Below are 20,907 nucleotides of genomic sequence, written 5' to 3' on the forward strand. Positions count from 1 at the left end.
CTACATGTAAACGTTTATTATGCCATTTTCAAAGAAATTTTGCTTCCAATATGCCAGTATCCCAACGTGCCAGTACCCTAACGTGCAAGTACCCCAACGTGCAAGTACCCCAACGTGGCCCGGGCTGCGAGGGCCCTTTATAGCTGCTCGCAGCTCTAGTTAGGGCCCGAGCAGCGACCGCTGCGAGGTCCCTATTGTTTTTGTAAAAATTATTATTATTATTATTATTATTATTATTATTAGGGCCCGAGCAGCGACCGCTGCGAGGTCCCTATTGTTTTTGTAAAAATTATTATTATTATTATTATTATTATTATTATTATTATTAGGGCCCGAGCAGCGACCGCTGCGAGGTCCCTATTGTTTTTGTAAAAATTATTATTATTATTATTATTATTATTATTATTATTATTATTATTATTATTATTATTATTCTTCTTTATTCTCCGCAAACAATCGCGATTTTGGGAACCTAAACATTCACGAAAACTCACCGAACTTTGCACACTCCTCAGGCCCGGCGAAAAATTTGATATTATGAAGTCGTTATAACAACGCGACTCTATAGCGCCCCCTAGCATAGAAAAATAAAAACCAAGCCCGGCACGTTTGAGCGAGAGCAACAAAAATTGGCAGGCACGTGTAGCACCCCGAGACGCACAAAAAAGTCTATTGGGACCATGTAGCTAAAATGTACAGGAAGTGAGCTATGAATTTTTTAATGTCCAATTTTGGCCTATTTTGGCACATTCACTGTGGTCATGCTTTTTCCCCCTTTGCAAACATTTTTCATCCAATTGACTTCAAACTTGGCATTTATCATCTCAAGACCTGAGAGAACAACTGGGCAAAACATCTTGCCTTTTTGAAATACTATATGACGGGGGCGGGGCATCAAATATTGCCTTTAAAATTTCATTTGTCCAGAAAGAGCAAATGCTTAATAACTCCCATGTTCAAGCTCCAAAAAATCTCAAACTTCTCAGGCAACGTAATAGTCACGGCCTGAAAACATCTATATGATAAAATTCAGTTATACATATAGCGCCACCTAGTGGTTACAATAAATGTCATACTTTACGTTTTTAGCTACTGTTCTGAGCTTGTTGAAGGGATCCATTTGAAAATTGGTCAGAAAAGCCTTAAGATGTTGATCATGCCCCACACTGAATATTGTAACTTTTCACCAAAGGGCGTGGCCGCTACTGTGACGCAAAGTCTGAAGATTTTTCGTGAAAATAAAAGCTGCATTAACTTGACCGAGATGATCCTATCTTCTCAAAATTTCACACATTTGATGAGAGTCCAGCCCTAAAGACATCTACTGACTTATATTTCATCTAGCTGATAGCGCCACCTAGTGGCAATTTTTTTTCTTACGAATTTTCTTCTACGTTTTTCTCCAAACACGTTAACTGGACCTACCTCATATTTGCTCAGATGAGGGTTTCGGCCTTCATGATGTCACAACACGAAGTTTGTGAGTTTTCGCGAATTGCTGTGGGTGTGGCTAAGCGCTGTTCGCCAAGAAAACAACGCCAGTTTTGAGGGTCTAAACATGCACAGAAACTCATGAAACTTGGCACACACATCTGGCCTGGTAAAATGAGCAATATTTTATTGTTGATTGTGCTATTTTTACAAAAATGACTCAATAGCGCCCCCTAGAAGTTTTTAACGAAGCAGCCCCGATTGTACGTTTAAGCAAGAACGACGAATATTTTTAGGTGTATGAGGGAGCCCAAGACCTACAAAAAAGTCTCTTGGACCCATATGCTAAAATGAACAGGAAATGAGCTACGAATTTTTGAATGTCCCATTTTTGACGATTTTTGCACATTCACAGGGGGCAGACTTTTGCCCACTTCTCCTACACGTTTCATCTGACTGAGTTAAGACTTGACCTGGACCATGTCAAGACCTGAGCCAACGACAGGGGGAAAAATCTTGACTTTTCGAAATACTATATGATGAAGGCGGGGCATCAAAATTTGTGTTTCGCACTGAAAAAGGATATGCTTAATAACTCCCCGGTACATGCTCCAAAAAATCCCAAACTTGACATGTATGTTTATCGTCAAGGCCTGAAGCTATCTCTATGACAAAATTCAGTTATATATGCAGCGCCACCTAGCCCTTGAGGCATAAAAAAAAAATACCCCACATACGGTATTTTGTACAAAAAATGTAAACTCATTCAAAGTGTGATAACTCAGTCATTTATGAATATTCTTTTAGTTTCCACCACTCAAAATGTTCACTGGCATCAGACTTATCCAAACATATATATATTTTTATTTATTTTTGATAGCCTCTGTGGACATTAAAAGCAATATCGTGAATGAAGGATATGCTTAATAACTCCACGGTACATGCTCCAAAAAAAATCCCACACTTGACATGTATGCTTATAATCAAGGCCTGAAGGTATCTCGATGACAACATTCAGTTATAAATACAGCGCCACCTAGCCCTTGAGGCTTATATAAAATAAAAAAAAACCCACATACGGTATTTTGTACAAAAAAATGTAAACTCATTCTAAGTGTGATGACTAAGTCATTTATGAATATTCTTTTAGTTTCCACCACTCAAATTGTTCACTGGCTTCACACCGATCCAAACGTATGTACGTTTCCATTTTGTTTTATTCATTTTTGATTGCCCCTTTGGACAATAAAAGTAACATTGTGCAATGAGTACAACGAGCGATGATGTATATATACACTTTTACAAAAAATACCAATCAGGGCAACTCATTGCCTAAAAATAAAAAAGGACGCTGATTTTTGCAGGTCTTAACAATCACCAAAACCCGTTGAGCTTGACACACACTGGCAAAAAAAATATTCTACATGTAAACGTTTATTATGCCATTTTCAAAGAAATTTTGCTTCCAATATGCCAGTACCCCAACGTGCCAGTACCCCAACGTGCCAGTACCCTAACGTGCAAGTACCTCAACGTGCAAGGACTCCAACGTGGCCCGGGCTGCGAGGGCCCTTTATAGCTGCTCGCAGCTCTAGTTATTATTCTTCTTCTTCTTTATTCTCCGCAAACGATCGCGATTTTGGGTACCTAAACATTCACGAAAACTCACCGAACTTTGCACACTCCTCAGGCCCGGCGAAAAATTTGATATTATTAAGTCGTCATAACAATGCGACTCGATAGCGCCCCCTAGCGTAGAAAAATAAAAACCAAGCCCGGCACGTTTGAGCTAGAGCAACAAAAATTGGCAGGCACGTGTAGCACCCCGAGACGCACAAAAAAGTCTATTGGGACCATGTAGCTAAAATGTACAGGAAGTGAGCTATGAATTTTTTAATGTCCAATTTTGGCCTATTTTGGCACATTCACTGTGGTCATGCTTTTTCCCCCTTTGCAAACATTTTTCATCCAATTGACTTCAAACTTGGCATTTATCATCTCAAGACCTGAGAGAACAACTGGGCAAAACATCTTGCCTTTTTGAAATACTATATGACGGGGGCGGGGCATCAAATATTGCCTTTAAAATTTCATTTGTCTAGAAAGAGCAAATGCTTAATAACTCCCATGTTCAAGCTCCAAAAAATCTCAAACTTCTCAGGCAACGTAATAGTCACGGCCTGAAAACATCTATATGATAAAATTCAGTTATACATATAGCTCCACCTAGTGGTTACAATAAATGTCATACTTTACGTTTTTAGCTACTGTGCTGGGCTTGTTGAAGGGATCCATTTGAAAATTGGTCAGAAAAGCCTTAAGATGTTGATCATGCTCCACACCGAATATTGTAACTTTTCGCCAAAGGGCGTGGCCGCTACGGTGACGCAAAGTCTGAAGATTTTTCGTGAAAATAAAAGCTGCATTAACTTGACCGAGATGATCCTATCTTCTCAAAATTTCACACATTTGATGAGAGTCCAGCACTAAAGACATCTACTGACTTATATTTCATCTAACTGATAGCGCCACCTAGTGGCAATTTTTTTCCTTACGAATTTTCTTCTACATTTTTCTCCAAACACGTTAACTGAACCTACCTCATATTTGCTCAGATGAGGGTTTCGGCCTTCATGATGTCACAACACGAAATTTGTGAGTTTTCGCGAATCGCTGTGGGCGTGGCTAAGCACTGTTCGCCAAGAAAACAACGCCAGTTTTGAGGGTCTAAACATGCGCAGAAACTCATGAAACTTGGCACACACATCTGGCCTGGTAAACTGAACAATATTTTATTGTTGATTGTGCTCTTTTTACAAAAATGACTCAATAGCGCCCCCTAGGAATTTTTAATGAAGCAGCCCCGGTTGTACGTTCAAGCAAGAACGACGAATATTTTTAGGTGTATGAGGGAGCCCAAGACCTACAAAAAAGTCTCTTGGACCCATATGCTAAAATGAACAGGAAGTGAGCTACGAATTTTTGAATGTCCCATTTTTGACGATTTTTGCACATTCACAGGGGGCAGACTTTTGCCCACTTCTCCTACACGTTTCATCTGACTGAGTTAAGACTTGACCTGGACCATGTCAAGACCTGAGCCAACGACAGGGGGAAAAATCTTGACCTTTCGAAATACTATATGATGAAGGCGGGGCATCAAAATTTGTGTTTCGCACTGAAAAAGGATATGCATAATAACTCCCCGGTACATGCTCCAAAAAATCCCAAACTTGACATGTATGTTTATCGTCAAGGCCTGAAGCTATCTCTATGACAACATTCAGTTATATATGCAGCGCCACCTAGCCCTTGAGGCATAAAAAAAAAAATACCCCACATACGGTATTTTGTACAAAAAATGTAAACTCATTCTAAGTGTGATAACTAAGTCATTTATGAATATTCTTTTAGTTTCCACCACTCAAAATGTTCACTGGCATCAGACTTATCCAAACATATATATATTTTTATTTATTTTTGATAGCCTCTATGGACATTAAAAGCAATATCGTGAATGAAGGATATGCTTAATAACTCCACGGTACATGCTCCAAAAAAAATCCCACACTTGACATGTATGCTTATAATCAAGGCCTGAAGGTATCTCGATGACAACATTCAGTTATAAATACAGCGCCACCTCGCCCTTGAGGCTTATATAAAAAAAAAAAAACCCACATACGGTATTTTGTACAAAAAAATGTAAACTCATTCTAAGTGTGATGACTAAGTCATATATGAATATTCTTTTAGTTTCCACCACTCAAATTGTTCACTGGCTTCACACCGATCCAAACGTATGTACGTTTCCATTTTGTTTTATTCATTTTTGATTGCCCCTTTGGACAATAAAAGTAACATTGTGCAATGAGTACAACGAGCGATGATGTATATATACACTTTTACAAAAAATACCAATCAGGGCAACTCATTGCCTAAAAATAAAAAAGGACGCTGATTTTTGCAGGTCTTAACAATCACCAAAACCCGTTGAGCTTGACACACACTGGCAAAAAAAATATTCTACATGTAAACGTTTATTATGCCATTTTCAAAGAAATTTTGCTTCCAATATGCCAGTACCCCAACGTGCCAGTACCCCAACGTGCCAGTACCCTAACGTGCAAGTACCCCAACGTGCAAGGACTCCAACGTGGCCCGGGCTGCGAGGGCCCTTTATAGCTGCTCGCAGCTCTAGTTCTTCTTCTTCTTCTTCTTCTTCTTCTTCTTCTTTATTCTCCGCAAACGATCGCGATTTTGGGTACCTAAACATTCACGAAAACTCACCGAACTTTGCACACTCCTCAGGCCCGGCGAAAAATTTTATATTATTAAGTCGTCATAACAATGCGACTCGATAGCGCCCCCTAGCGTAGAAAAATAAAAACCAAGCCCGGCACGTTTGAGCTAGAGCAACAAAAATTGGCAGGCACGTGTAGCACCCCGAGACGCACAAAAAAGTCTATTGGGACCATGTAGCTAAAATGTACAGGAAGTGAGCTATGAATTTTTTAATGTCCAATTTTGGCCTATTTTGGCACATTCACTGTGGTCATGCTTTTTCCCCCTATGCAAACATTTTTCATCCCATTGACTTCAAACTTGGCATTTATCATCTCAAGACCTAAGAGAACAGCTGGGCAAAAAGTCTTGCCTTTTCGAAATACTATATGACGGGGGCGGGGCATCAAATATTGCCTTTAAAATTTCATTTGTCCAGAAAGAGCAAATGCTGAATAACTCCCATGTACAAGCTCCAAAAAATCTCAAACTTCTCAGGCAACGTAATAGTCACGGCCTGAAAACATCTATATGACAAAATTCAGTTCTACATATAGCGCCACCTAGTGGTTACAATAAATGTCATACTTTACGTTTTTAGCTACTGTGCTGAGCTCGTTGAAGGGATCCAGTTGAAAATTGGTCAGAAAAGCCTTAACATGTTGATGATGCCCCACACCGAATATTGTAACTTTTCGCCAAAGGGCGTGGCCGCTACGGTGACGCAAAGTCTGAAGATTTTTCGTGACAATAAAAGCTGCATTAACCTGACCGAGATGATCCTATCTTCTCAAAATTTCACACATTTGATGAGAGTCCAGCCCTAAAGACATCTACTAACTTACATTTCATCTAACTGATAGCGCCACCTAGTGGCAATTTTTTTTCTTACGAATTTTCTTCTACGTTTTTCTCCAAACACGTTAACTGGACCTACCTCATATTTGCTCAGATGAGGGTTTCGGCCTTCATGATGTCACAACACGAAGTTTGTGAGTTTTCGCGAATTGCTGTGGGTGTGGCTAAGCGCTGTTCGCCAAGAAAACAACGCCAGTTTTGAGGGTCTAAACATGCACAGAAACTCATGAAACTTGGCACACACATCTGTTCCAATGAACAGCACCAAAGAGACACTTGAAAATAAATAAATAAATAAATAAATAAATTCTAGCAGCAGAACTGCATGCTCTGATTTTTTTTTGTATACAATCATCGGTGTCTAATGCAGATGATAACACTATAGACAGTACGAAACAATACAAAAACAGATTATGAAGATCGCAATAATGCAGTGTGCAGAATCTGCTGATACAACATCTGACATTTAAGTTTAGAGCTTTGTGCGCGCATGTGTGTGTGCGTGTGCGCGCGTGTTTGCGTGAATGGTGGGGCCTGGGTGACGTGGTGACAGATGCATGCATCAGAGAGTGAGAGTATTTTGATTAAGCACAAAGCCAATCAGTCTGCATTCATGGAGGAATATTAGAAATAATTGATTATTTACAGTTGAAAGGTTGAAATAAAATTCTGACAATTTTAAGTTAAAAAAACAGCTCAACATGATTAATCGCTTCTCACAATAACTGTTTAAATCAATAAATGATAACCTATCAATAGTTGCACCTGTAGTTACTTTTTAGCATGGTAGTGAACATGTTTTAACTCTACTTACTATGTAAATAATCTGCATGACCATGTCGACAGTGCATCTCTAAGTCATCAAACGTGATTCATTTGTTGCACATTCCTATACTGGAAAAATGTGATGATGACCCATACTGATAGTCTTACTTTGATGGCACAGAACACTTCTTCGCCTATTGTATATTTGTTCTGATTTTTTTATTTTTTATTTTAAAATGTAATATTTAATACCAATCCTGTAAAAAAAAAAAGGCAGTAAATAGTTTGTATATTTATTTGTATATTTGTATAGCAGTGATGTCAAGCTACATTGATGGAAGATACAATTGACAAATATAAATATTCAAACCCCTGGAGTCACATGTGGTCAGCTATGTATAGGTGTATAAAAAATGAATTGCAATTCAGTTAAATATTAAAATATACTTGAGACAAAATACTACATGTATTACATGGTACAAGGTACAAGGTACAAGTACCTTGCAGGAACAAATTTCCTGCGACTTACATGATCCTGCTGCATTTTCTGAACACGCGCCTCAGGAACACCTCTGTTGTGTAAAAATACCCACAGACCATCATCTTGTGGGAGGCCAAGGGTTGAGGATGCAGCCATTGCAGCTGGCACTACAAACATAAATGAAAAGGCAAAATCTATATGAATAATAATTTGAAAGTCAACCTGATATTAAATATTTCAATATGCTCACTCAAATCGGGTTTGTGTTGTGTGTCCTTTTGTGATGAAAGCCTTCAAGTTTATTCATGAACAATAATATAGCCTACTAATAGTACATTAGACTAAAGTCAACATGTCAGAGTGGGCTTTTAGCAGTATCCTTTTCATTGTTATAATTAATGATCAATTACAAAATAGTTCATCCAGATTAGGGCTTTGCAACATCCTTCCTCAACGTTACAAGCTTAAAACACGTATCCCATGTTAAACAATATGTTACTATTCCGTACTGATGAGCTGATAATAAGAATAATTAACGTTATCTTGCTAAACTCATAAGCATAGTGTTAGCGTGTATTTAGCATATAATGTTACGTAGCCGAAATACGGGTCGTTCAATCTATGGTACGGGAGCGTAATAGTGTATACTGTACTTGCAATCAAACGACGTTATGACGAATGGCTCGTTCCAATTTTGTCAAGTGAAGGATGAGCAATTCCAGCGGGAACCACGGCTAAATTACGCTGGGCATTATACTGTTATCTTACTAAAATTATGCCGACCGATTTACATGTTCGTATACTTACATGCTACATAAAATCATGGCATACCTACCTCACACTAAAACATTAATAATAATGTGTGTTACTAATTACGGTACATGGCTACATGCCTTACCTTTACTGAGCCAGAAGGTACGTTGGACCGTCCTTCCACTTGGACGTCTGCGGGAAAGTGTCCGCTTCCGCATTAGCGAGTCTGCAGCAGGAGTTCATTCAGAGGTCAAAAAAAAAATTACTCCGAAAAACAAAGCTACCCCAAAAAAATTAGTCAGAAAAACAGCAGTTTTTTTTATTTTTCAAGTGAATGCAATACGCTTCTGTACTATAGCGCCACCTAGCGCAGAAAAATAAAAACCAATCCCGGCCCGTTTGAGCTAGAGCTACGAAAATTGGCAGGCACGTGTAGCATCCCGAGACGCACAAAAAAGTCAGTGGAAGCCATTTCCTAAAATGTACAGGAAGTGAGCTATGAATTTTTGAATGTCAAATTTTGGCCCATTTTGGCACATTCACTGTGGTCATACTTTTACCCCCTTTGCAAATATTTTTCAGCCAGTTGACTTCAAACTTGCCACGTATCATCTCAAGACCCGAGACAACAACTGGGCAAAAAATCTTGACTTTTTGAAAAACTATATGACGGGGGCGGGGCATCAAATATTGCCTTTCAAATTTCATTTGTCCAGATAGACAAAATGCTTAATAACTCCCATGTACAAGCTCCAAAAAATCTCAAACTTCTCATGCAACTTAATAGTCACGCCCTGAAAACATCTATATGATAAAATTCAGTTACATATATAGCGCCACCTAATGGTGACAATAAATGTCATACTTTATGTTTTTAGCTACTGTGCCAAGCTCTTTGAAGGGATCCAGGTGAAAAATGGTCAGAAAAGCCTTAAAGACCAAATGTGAAGTAAGGTTGGCCAACCATGTTTTTGAGTAATACCAATGGCTAAACCATTGTAAGCATATTTTCGTTATTTTTTTTGACGCAACCCTTTCAGGTTCTTAGTTTAACCCATAGCAACGCCCTTGACAACGAAAATGCTTTTCTTCGACAATCTTCGGAAATTTTCGGAAATGACGTCACACCGGGAAGTTGCGAGAGAAGTCGGCCATTGAACTGCATTGTTTGCATTGCTACTCGGTAAGATGACCCGGCGATGTGTGGTGATGTATTGTTCTCAAGCTAAAGAAAAGTTGTATGAGTGGCCAAAAGATAACAGGGCACGTAAATGGTCAACTTTCATTCGCACGAAGCGAATGAATTTCACGCCATCGTCGAGGAGTGTTCTCTGTTACAAACACTTCGAAGATGCCTGCTTCCTCAACCGGTCTGCTTATGATAATGGATTTGCAAAAAAAGTAAGTATGATTACAATTATTTAGAAAAAAACGTGGAATTTATGGATAGATCACTGATGACTTTGACAAAGCAGAGCTTCCAACAGTTGTGGAATGAACAGTAGAAACTAGCGACGTGAACCGAAAGCTAACGTCTCGGTGCTATTCATATCAACGATGAGTAATAATGGCAGTGAGACAAATTGTTCTGAAAGTAAATTTCAATAGGTTGGCAGCATTGGTTTGTTGATCAAAGAACATGACACGTCCTTTTGAAAAACTTCCAATCATATGTCAATCTTACTGCATTTTATGAGTCATTAAATAATTAAATATTTGGTAAGGCAGGGTTAGATGAAATGTGATAGTTGTTTTTTATTTTTTTTATTTTTATTTTTTTGCCGGTAGGTTTTATAGGTTTTATGAGCGACGCATATTTTTAGTGTCACCTTATGTTTCTGCAGGTTATTGCTCAATACAACTGCTGTCCCAACAATTCACCTGCCTCCACAAGACCAGCAGCAGATTCAAAATCCACCTGCCCAGCGTGCAGCAGCAGCTAACCGAGAAAGGAAGCGAGCCGTAGCTGAGGCTATCACCTCTGCAGCTGCCTCTGAACAAGAAATGGCTGATTACGAGGGTCAGTTATTGCAGGATCAATCCTGTTCAAACAGCCAAGATGATGAAGTTATGCCACCACATAGTGTGGATAAAAGTAAGTTAGGCGGAGTTGTTTTTGTCACTATGTACTTACCAGGTATTATTTATATTTTTATTCTTAGAGTTGTTGCTAGTTTAACCTGAAAATATAAATATTGTCATACCTTGTATCTGTAGAACAACCAAACATCTGTCACATGCCAACTAACATTTATAACAAACTAAGGAAATGAAATTCATTTTAAGGTACTGAAGTCAATGTCGCAGTGGTGGAACTCCTGACAAATACCATGTTTGTCAACGATGTCATGAAGATGTCTCACCTCGGACAGACCAGTGGTGTGTAAGCTTTTCACAGTGTGGTGAATCACTTTGCCCCAAAGATGTACAACTTCTCGTACAAAGGAATGAAAAGCAGGTGCGTTTAAGAAAACTTTGATATGTATGAAATGGAGACTATAGTGGTGATGAGGGGGGAAAGTAACGTAATGAAGCACTTGCTTTGAGGCTCCTCTAGATGGTGCTCATGGCTTAAACATAACAGCTAGTGCAATGGAAATTTATTAAATTTCCACTGCATCTGTTCAACCAAAAATGCCATCTCAAAGAATCGAAAAAAAACATATATATATATATATATATATATATATATATATATATATATATATATATATATATATATATATATATATATATATATATATATATATATATAATGTGCTTCTTCAAGTGTGATTTGTCCATGACTAGTAGAACATATGGATGAAATGTAGAACTTAGAGATATAAAGCTATTTCATCACAATGTGACAATTTCTTTATAAGGCAATTTTTGTTCAATTCCAGAATCATTCTCGCTGCTATGCATTATAATGAAAATGCTGGGAGACCACAGAAAGTGACGAAGGAAGGAATACACTCCTACTGCATCGTTTATCCCAAATATAAGAGTGGTGGCTATTCTCTGAGAAAGATATTGGTGGATGAAACTTATGGTAAGTTATGAAACAAAAACAATTCCAGGCAGATGCATTACTGAGTGTAACCCATATGTCACCCAAATATTTATCATCCCAATTTTTTATTTTTTTTTGTAGACTATGTGACTGACTGCCTTTCAGAGGCGATGAAAGTGATTGACGTTCCAAATAAGTACAAAACCGAATGATGTGGTAGTCGAGCCACAATTTCTTACAGCAGCAGTGAACAGACCGGACAAGTCAAATGTTATTGCTGAGCACCATACGAGATTCCTCAGGAAATAAAGAATCATATTCCTTGTATTAAGTTGTCCTCATTTGTTTATTCTTATTATGATGCAACCAGTACAAATCACAGTTCTGGAACATTTCTCTGTGAAACACGAAACCCTTTGAATACAGCTGACTCCTCTTCTCCTGGTGGTGGAAAATGTGCCCTGATACAAGACATTGCAACATGCTGGGAGCAGAACACGGTTGTCCAGACCAAGAAACTTCCAGCACCAGCGCACCAATTGTCTGTCGGCAATATGTCTATACTTGGCATCCTGTGGCCCATCAAATGCCTTGCCTTTGTACTGCTGCTTGTAGGTCATCCATGCCACCTATAATCCATATGGGTTCAGGCACACAGCATTGAATCCAGGATTATCAGTGATGCAGTCCAGTACCTGATTGAAGTGTTCCTCTCCTTGTAGACGTAGTCACTACTTCTTGAATTTCATGGCAGCAAACACATTCTACAGCTGTAGGCATTTGCTGGCAATTACCACAAGTACGCCTGAAATTTATATATAAAAAAAAAAAAAGTAAAATACTGAGCGATGACACCATGAGCAGAAATGTTATTGAACAAGTGTATTGCTATACCAATCAGTCAATAATTCTGTTTATGAAAACATTTGTTTCAAAATATACAAGTACGTGGACGGAATCATGTACAAAAGTAAGAAATAGTCATTGATAAATCTCTCAAGTACAAGTAAAAAAAATAAAAATTGCTGAAAAGAATACTCAAGTACTGAGTAACTGCTTTAAAAACAGTCTGATTTATTTTTTATTTTTTTTAAAATGTCATCAGACAAAAATATAAAATTATGTGCAAATGCTGGCATCTTCAAATCATAAAAAAATACCACTGCCTATATATCTTACCCATCTTGTAATTTCGACGGGTCTTGTCTCCATTCCATGTCAGGTGTCTGGGCGCATTATCAGCATCCTGATTAGCATTTGGCTCGTACATGTAAAGTCCAACGTATAAAATGCCAACCTCCTCCTCTTCCTGCAACTCTTTAAAAACTTGGTTCTCCTCATTTTCGCTCAACCTATCGCTGACATCGATGTCTGAATCGACGTTTGAGTGGCTTTGTATAGCGTCTGTATGGAGCGCTGCCATCGCTGTTCCCGGTGTGACGTATCACTTCCGGGTTTGTCGCCCGCCAGGCTCGAACTTCGGAAAAGCGATTATTTCGTCAAATATATAACATATAAATTATTTTTTCATACTTTATTTGTTGGACAGTGTTTCAATGCTTCAATTGTGACCCTATATGGTATTTTATGAAATTACTTCACATTTGGCCTTTAAGATGTTGATCATGCCCCACACCAAATATTGTAACTTTTCACTAAAGGGCGTGGCCGTTACGGTGCCGCAAAATCTGGTAATTTTCCGTGGCAATAAAAGCTGCTTTAACTTGACCCAGATGATCCTATCTTCTCAAAATTTCACACATTTGATGAGAGTCCAGCCCTTAAGACATCTACGAACTTATATTTCATCTTACTGATAGCGCCACCTAGTGGCAATTTTCTTTCTTACGATTTTTCTTCAATGCTTTTCTCCAACCACATAAACTGCACCTACCTCATATTTGCTCAGATGAGGGTTTCGGTCTTCATGATGTCACAGCACGAAGTTTGTGAATTTTCGCAAATCGCTGTGGGCGTGGCTAAGCGCTGTTCGCCAAGAAAACAACACCAATTTTGAGGGCCTAAACCAACGCAGAAACACATGAAACCTGGCACACACATCTGGCCTGGCAAAATGAGCAATATTTTATCCTGGATTGTGCTATTTTTACAAAAATGACTCAATAGCGCCCCCTAGAAATCTTTAATGAAGCAGCCCCGGTTGTACGTTTAAGCAAGATCTACGAAAATTTTTAGGTGTATGAGGGAGCCCAAGACCTACAAAAAAGTCTCTTGGACCCATATGCTAAAATGAACAGGAAGTGAGCTACGAATTTTTAATGTCCCATTTCTTACGATTTAAGCAAATTTACAGGGGGCATACTTTTGCCCACTTCTCCTACACGTTTCATCCGACTGACTTCAGACTTGACCTGGGCCATGTCAAGACCTGAGCCAACGACAGGGGGAAAAATCTTGACTTTTCGAAATAGTATATGATGAGGGCGGGGCATCAAAATTTGTGTTTCGCAATGAAAAATGATATGCTTAATAACTCCCCGGTACATGCTCCAAAAAATCCCAAACTTGACATGTATGTTTATAGTCAAGGCCTGAAGCTATCTCTATGACAACATTCAGTTATATATGCAGCGCCACCTAGCCCTTGAGGCATGAAAAAAAAATACCCCACTTACGGTATTTCTACAAAAAATGTAAACTCATTCTAAGTGTGATCACTAAGTCATTTATGAATATTCTTTTACTTTCCACCACTCAAAATGTTCACTGGCATCAGACCTAACCAAAGATACATATTTTTGTTATTTAGTTTTATGTAATTTTTGATAGCCTCTATGGACATTAAAAGCAATATCGTGAATGAAGGATATGCTTAATAACTCCCAGGTACATGCTCCAAAAAATCCCATACTTGAAATGTATATTTATAGTCAAGGCCTGAAGGTATCTCTATGACAAAATTCAGTTATAAATACAGCGCCACCTAGTCCTTGAGGCATAAAAAAAAATAAAAAAAAAATGCCTCACTTACGGTATTTTTACAAAAATTGTAAGTGTTTTAACTAAGTCATTTATGAATATTCTTTTACTTTCCACCACTCAATATGTTCACTGGCATCAGACCGATCCAAACATATGTACTTTTTTTTAATTTAGTTTCATTTTTTTTTTATCGCCTCTATGGACAATAAAAGCAACATTGTGCAATGAGTACGAGCGATGATGTGTGTATATATACTTTTTCGAAAAATACCAATCAGAGCAACTCATTGCCTAAAAATAAAAAAAGACGCTGATTTTTGCAGATCTTAACAATCACCAAAACCTATTGAGCTTGACACACTCATCACACCTGGCAAAAAAATAAATAAAAAACATGTAATGGTTTATCATGCCATTTTCAAAGAAATTCTGCTTCCAATGTGCAAGTACCCCAACGTGCAAGTACCCCAACGTGGCCCGGGCTGCCAGGGCCTTTTATAGCTGCTCGCAGCTCTAGTTGTTACTTAGTTTTATGTATTTTTGATAGCCTCTATGGACATTAAAAGCAATATCGTGAATGAAGGATATGCTGAATAACTCCCAGGTACATGCTCTAAAAAAATCCCATACTTGAAATGTATATTTATAGTCAAGGCCTGAAGGTATCTCTATGACAAAATTCAGTTATAAATACAGCGCCACCTAGTACTTGAGGCATAAAAAAATAAAAAATGCCTCACTTATGGTATTTTTACAAAAATTGTAAACTCATTCTCAGTGTGATAACTAAGTCATTTATGAATATTCTTTTACTTTCCACCACTCAAAATGTTCACTGGCATCAGACCGATCCAAACATATGTACTTTTTTATTTTGTTTTATTTATTTTTGATAGCCTCTATGGACGTTAAAGGCAGTATCGTGAATGAAGGATATGCTTAATAACTCTCCGGTACATGCTTCAAAAAAATCCCAAACTTGACATGTATATTTATAGTCAAGGCCTGAAGCTATCTCTATGACAAAATTCAGTTATAAATAAAATGGTTCACGGTTCGCAATGAAAAAGGACATGCTTAATAACTCCTTGGTACATGTTCCAAAAAATCCCAAACTTGACATGTATGTTAATATTTAAGGCCTGAAGCTATCTCTATGACAACATTCAGTTATATATGCAGCGCCACCTAGCCCTTGAGGGATAAAAAAAAATACCCCACTTATGGTATTTTTACAAAAATTGGAAACTCATTCTAAGTGTGATAAATGTGTCATTTATGAATATTCTTTTACTTTCCACCACTGAAAATGTTCACTGGCATCAGGCCTATCCAAAAATACATACTTTTTTTTCTTCAGTTTGATTTATTTTTGACAGCCTCTATGGACAATAAAAGCAACATTGCGCAATGAGTACGAAGCGATGATGGGTATATACTTTTACATAAAATACCAATCAGGGCAACTCATTGCCAAAAAATAAAAAAAGTCGCTGATTTTTGCAGATCTTGTAGTGATGAGAACATAATCACCCACAGAACGTCGGGACGAAGGAGGAGTTGGATGGGATGAAAGGATAAAAGGATGAAAGGATAAAAGAACAAAATGTTGGTAGGTCTGTGAGCCTCGTGCAGAGTGAGTTGTTGTTGATGATGTTAATAAATCGCCAGTCTTTGGCTCTGGACTTCAATACTCCGCCTCCGACTCCCGTCACTACTCGCTACATTGGTGACCCCGACATCCGCCTCGTTGACGTTTCCGAGGCTGAGAATTTGATCGAATTGAGCAACATGGCGAACTCCGCTGGTCTCAAGTTACCGGAGTTTTGGGAGTCGGCCGCGGCGACGTGGTTTGTACAAGCTGAAGCTCAGTTTGCCATCCGGGGAATTACGGACGATTCCACGCGCTACTACCACGTTGTGTCCGCGCTCGGGAGCTCCACGGCAGCCAGAGCCGTGAGTTTTATCACCTCTCCCCCGGCACGGGTTATGTACGCGGGGCTCAAAGCGTACCTCCTTAAGACCTTCGAGCTGTCACGGCCGGGCTCGCCGCCTTTTCGCCATCCAGGGCCTGGGGGACAGAAAGCCGTCCTAGCTAATGGAAAAAATGCTGAACCTGCTTGGCGCGGAGGAGCCGAACTTTTTGTTTATTGAACTGTTTCTGCGCCACATGCCTCCTCATGTCCAGACAGCGCTAGCGAACACTACCATCTCCGAGCCACGTGCTCTGGCGGAGGAAACGGACCGTTTTTTCCTGGCCACCCAGCGTTACAACCACGAGGTCTTGGCTTCTGCGCGCGCCTTCCCAGTCCCGGCGGCCGCAACGGCACCTCATAAGGCACGCGCTGCCGTGGATGGCCGATCAGCCCCTGGCTTATGCTATTTTCGCGCACGTTTTGGAACCAAGGCGAAGAGGTGCCGCGCCCCTTGCTCCTTTGTTGCGTCGGGAAACGGCAACGCCTCCACTCAGTTGCAGCTGTGAGTGGGGGCGCAGAGTGCCGGCTGCTGTTTGTCATGGACACCCTCTCCAGACTCAAATTCCTTTGTGACTCCGGCGCCCGCAGAAGCGTGTTGCCTGCCTCAGCTGAAGATGCTGCCGGGGGCACTCACGGCCCGCACCTGTCAGCGGCCAACGATGCACCTATCCGGACCTACGGCAATAAGACAGTGGATGTATGTTTTGGAGAGCGCCGATTCACTTGGGACTTTGTCACTGCGGACATTTCTTTTCGCCTTCTTGGCGCGGACTTTTTGTGGGCCCACAGTCTACTGGTGGATGTAAAAATGGCCGCCTGTTGGACGCTTTGACGTTTTCCACTGTTGCTTGTGGGTGTGATGTGGAGACGTTTGAGGGCCTCGCCAGCCCGCTCTCAGATGACGACGTGTTCACGCGGCTTCTTGGAGAATTCCCCAGCCTGACCACGCCTACATTTGCAGCTACTTCTACCAAGCATGGGATCGAGCACCACATCGAGACCGTGGGCCCGCCGGTTCACGCTAAGGCCCGACGCCTCAACCCTGATAGATTGGCTACAGCTATGTCCGAATTTGCCAACATGGAACGCCTTGGCATAATTCGTCGTTCGGACAGCCCGTGGGCCTCGCCTCTCCACATGGTTCCGAAGTCGGACAGCGGCTGGCGACCGTGTGGAGACTATCGCCGCCTCAATGATGCCACGACGCACGATCGCTATCTGGTCCCGCACATACAGGACTTCTCTGCCCACCTGGCAGGTGCGAAGATGTTTTCCAAGTTGGACTTGGTACGGGGCTATCACCAAGTTCCGGTACACCACGCCGATGTGCCTAAGACTGCTGTGATAACACCTTTCGGACTGTTCGAGTTTCTCAGGATGCTATTCGGCCTTAAAAACGCGGCTCAATCTTTTCAGCGTCTCATGGACTCTGTTCTCTGGGACATGCCGTTACTCTTCGTCTACTTGGATGACATCCTGGTGGCCAGCTCCTCCATCGGAGAACACCTTTCACACCTCCGGCAACTTTTCTCCAAGCTCAGCCAGGCTGGACTGATTATTAACCGAGCTAAATGTGTCTTTGCTGTGCCCTCCATCCAATTCCTCGGCCACCTCATCAATGAGGACGGCGCCACCCCGCTCCCGGCAAAAGTGGAAGCTGTTGCCGCTTTTCCTCGATCCCGGACGGCCCAGGGTCTCCGCGAGTTCCTCCGGATGGTGACTTTTTACCACAGGTTCATCCGCCACGCTGCCCATGTGATGCACCCGCTTTACGACGCACTTAAGGGTGTGGCTCCTAACCGTGCGGTCGACTGGACCGATGTGAGAGTCAAGGCTTTTGAAGAGACGAAAGCCGCGCTGTCCCAAGCGGCCTTGTTGGCCCACCCGCACCCGGATTCCCCAATCGCCCTCACTACTGACGCATCCGATTTTGCTGTCGGGGCCGTTTTGGAGCAGTGCGTCGAAGGTGCGTGGCAGCCACTCGCCTTTTTCAGCCGCCAGTTAGTCCCTCTGGAGCGCAGGTACAGCACGTTCGACAGGGAACTCCTTGCTGTCTGGCTGGCGAGCCGCCACTTCCGCTTCATCGTGGAGGGCCGTGAGTTCACGGTCTTCGTCGATCACAAGCCGCTCACCTTCTCCATGTCGAAGTTGTCCGAGCCGTGGTCCGCGCGGCAACAGCGCCAGCTGTCGTTCATATCTGAATACACCACGGACATCCGACATATAGCTGGCAAGGACAACGTGGTCGCGGATTGTCTGTCCAGGGCAGCCGTCAACACGGTACAGCTGGGCCTCGACTTTTCCCGGATGGCGGCCGACCAGGCTTCCGATCGTGGCACCCAGTTGCTTCGGGGCTCCGACACCGGGTTGCAAGTTGAAAGGGTGGCGGTCGACGACTCCGGGGTCGAGCTGTGGTGCGACGTCTCCATGGGCTGGCCTAGACCGCTGGTGCCCTCTGGTTGGCAGAGGGCCGCCTTCGACATGGTGCACGGTCTCTCACACCCCGGCAGGAAGGCATCGGCGAGGTTGGTGGCTCAGAAGTTCGTCTGGTCTGGGTTGAAGAAAGATGTACGGGCCTGGGTCGATTCATGCGTGGTTTGTCAGCGAGCCAAGGTCCACCGTCACACCAAGGCGCCTTTGGAGACTTTTGTTGTCCCTATGAGGAAGTTTGACCATGTCAACGTCGACATCGTAGGTCCGCTTCCTCCTTCCCAGGGCTTCACCTACCTCCTGACGATGGTGGAGAAGGCGACCCGCTGGCCGGAGGCCGTTCCCCTCACCTCCATATCGACCGGTGACGTAGCCCGGGCGTTTATCGGGACCTGGGTCGCTCGGTTTGGACCGCCGGCGGACCTCTCATCCGACAGGGGTGCGCAGTTCACGTCAGAGGTTTGGAACTCTGTTGCTGAGGGCCTCGGGGTCAAGCTACACCGCACCTCCGCTTATCACCCTCAGGCTAACGGGCTGTGCGAACGGTTCCATCGTTCGATGAAAGCCGCTTTGCGCTGGACTTTCTGACGGTAATTGGGTCGACAAGCTACCCTGGATCATGCTGGGCCTTCGTACTGCACCTAAGGAGGACCTGCAGTGTTCGTCGGCCGAGTTGGTCTATGGACAGGTGCTAAGAGTGCCAGGAGATTTCATTCCGGACGCCTTGACGCCTTGGCCCGCACCCAGGCCTGGGCCACCGGTGGATGCTGCTGGTGCGTTCCAGCCCGTGCCCGCGTCGCGGCATGGCAACCCAGTGGCCCGGGTGCCCCCCAACTTGCAGTCGGCCGAGTTTGTTTTCATCCGACACGATGCACACCGTGGTCCCTTTAGTCCCCCCCCTACGACGGGCCATTTAGGGTCCTGCAGCATGGTACCAAGACTATGGTCGTGGATGTTGGGGGCCGTTCCGAAACTGTTTCTGTTGACAGGCTTAAGCCGGCTCATGTGGACCTGGCCGGACCCTTGGACTTGCCCCGCGCCCCCCGCCGCGGCCGCCCCCCTGGGCTGCACTTAGGAGACTGTGCGAGGTCCCGTCCAGTTGTTCCTGCATCCCCGCCAGTTGGTGCGCAGGACTGTTCTGATGTTCCTGCTGTGCCCCTCCCGCCCGCGCTTCCTGGGTACGTTACCCGCAGGGGTCGGGCAGTTTTGCCGCCCCGTCATCCGGATTTTGATTATGGGTGAATTCTGGGGGGGCTTGTGTAGTGATGAGAACATAATCCACCCACGGAACGTCGGGACGAAGGAGGAGTTGGATGGGATGAAAGGATAAAAGGATGAAAGGATAAAAGAACAAAATGTTGGTAGGTCTGTGAGCCTCTCGCAGAGTGAGTTGTTGTTGATGATGTCAATAAATCGCCAGTCTTTGGCTCTGGACTTCAATACTCCGCCTCCGACTCCCTTCACTACTCGCTACAATCTTAACAATCACCAAAACCCATTGAGCTTGTCACACTCATCACACCTGGCGAAAAAAAAAATCAACATGCATAGGTTTATCATGCCATTTTTAAAGAAATTCTGCTTCCAATGTGCCAGTACCCCAACATGCAAGTACCCCAACGTGGCCCGGGCTGCGAGGGCCCTTTATTAGGGCCCGAGCAGCGGCGGCGGCGGTGCCGCTGCGAGGCCCTATTGTTTTTGAAGGAATTCTTATTAGGGCCCGAGCAGCGGCGGCACCGGCGGCGGTGCCGCTGCGAGGCCTTATTGTTTTTGTAGGAATTCTTCTTCTTATTATTATTTTTATTCTCCGCAAACAATCGCATTTTTGAGACACTAAACGTGAACGAAAACTCACCAAACTTTACACACACATCGGGCCTGGCGAAAAATTTTATATTTTAAAGTCGCCATACATGATAACAGAAAAATGGCTCCGTAGCGCCCCCTACATAGGTTTAACGGATCTCTGTCCCACTATGATTGTCCTACGG

At 42.5% G+C, this 20,907-nt stretch overlaps 1 protein-coding gene and 2 long non-coding RNA genes across 3 annotated transcripts in view; 1 reads left to right on the forward strand and 2 right to left on the reverse strand.

Annotated features, from left to right (window-relative positions):
* Positions 1-8,833, reverse strand: part of LOC144003181 (uncharacterized) — a 32,241-nt gene extending 23,408 nt beyond the window's left edge. Inside the window, exons 1-2 of the long non-coding RNA XR_013278903.1 lie at positions 8,718-8,833; positions 7,868-7,986 (exon numbers count right to left, since the gene is read on the reverse strand). This is a non-coding gene — a long non-coding RNA (uncharacterized LOC144003181). The remainder of the gene's footprint in view (positions 1-7,867; positions 7,987-8,717) is intronic.
* A 645-nt stretch (positions 8,834-9,478) lies between these two features.
* sema3c (sema domain, immunoglobulin domain (Ig), short basic domain, secreted, (semaphorin) 3C) overlaps positions 9,479-20,907 on the forward strand; it is a 108,538-nt gene continuing 97,109 nt past the window's right edge. Inside the window, exon 1 of the mRNA XM_077499127.1 lies at positions 9,479-9,755. The gene's annotated coding sequence lies outside the window, so the exon portion shown is untranslated. The remainder of the gene's footprint in view (positions 9,756-20,907) is intronic.
* Positions 11,748-12,863, reverse strand: LOC144003180 (uncharacterized). Its single transcript, XR_013278902.1, has 3 exons — positions 12,747-12,863; positions 12,263-12,372; positions 11,748-12,196 (listed from the first exon to the last, which is right to left on the reverse strand). It is a non-coding gene; the product is annotated as an uncharacterized LOC144003180 (long non-coding RNA).

This window comes from Festucalex cinctus, chromosome 16 (assembly GCF_051991245.1).
Source record: "Festucalex cinctus isolate MCC-2025b chromosome 16, RoL_Fcin_1.0, whole genome shotgun sequence".
Lineage (NCBI taxonomy): Eukaryota > Metazoa > Chordata > Actinopteri > Syngnathiformes > Syngnathidae > Festucalex > Festucalex cinctus.